Source organism: Musca domestica, unplaced genomic scaffold (assembly GCF_030504385.1).
Source record: "Musca domestica strain aabys unplaced genomic scaffold, Musca_domestica.polishedcontigs.V.1.1 36, whole genome shotgun sequence".
Taxonomy (NCBI): Eukaryota; Metazoa; Arthropoda; class Insecta; order Diptera; family Muscidae; genus Musca; species Musca domestica.
The window spans coordinates 8517064-8517835 of NW_026712318.1; positions in this window are offsets into that span (position 1 = coordinate 8517064).

The following is a 772-nucleotide window of genomic DNA, read 5'->3' on the forward strand; positions in this document are numbered from 1 at the left end:
TTTTGGACCAAATCTCATGCAGACGGACGAATACCCCTAGATTAACTCTAAATGTCCCGAAAAGGATTCGGGGAAGAAGAGATCCGTTACTTCGATAAGAAACGTTTTGGCCGTATCAAGTGACCCTCTGTAGCCATATTACTGACGGTATAATGAAACGTAACGATGCCAAGAGTTACAGCCATAAAAAGCTGTATCGAAAAGTAAACTAAGAACCTAGATCAACAATGTAAAGCAATAAAAATTCAGCCCAGCCTAGCTGAGATTTGAACGGTGGACCTCGTTGTGCTGCCAGGTAAGCCGATGTTGGCGTCTCAACGTCTAAGCCATCAACGTGTTGTTCTACAGCAGCACTATAACAGGTGTATGCACTGGAAGGATGTTCAGGGTTGCCCATATTCGACGGACCTTTGGGCTCATTCCAATCGACGAGGCTTGTCCGCAGGCAACATTCTTTGCGTCAATTGAATTTTGTACGGGAACAAATGCAAATCAAGGCGAATATTTTTTAATGTTTTAAAAGCACGTTGAGTTTTCACAATTGACTTCTTCTGTTGAATGTAAATTTCAACTATTTCAGAGCGCTGTGTATTGGTTCATGGTAAAAATCTGCTTGGACTGACGCTTCAAACGCGGTATGTCATTAAGCGATGTGAGATATCTGTCAAAAGTTATGGCGTTGCCAGATGGGTCCGTCGAATATGGGCAACCCTGTAGTTGCCAAAACACCCATCGCTACTAAAACAAGCTTTGTTGTGAAAAAGATTTGCTA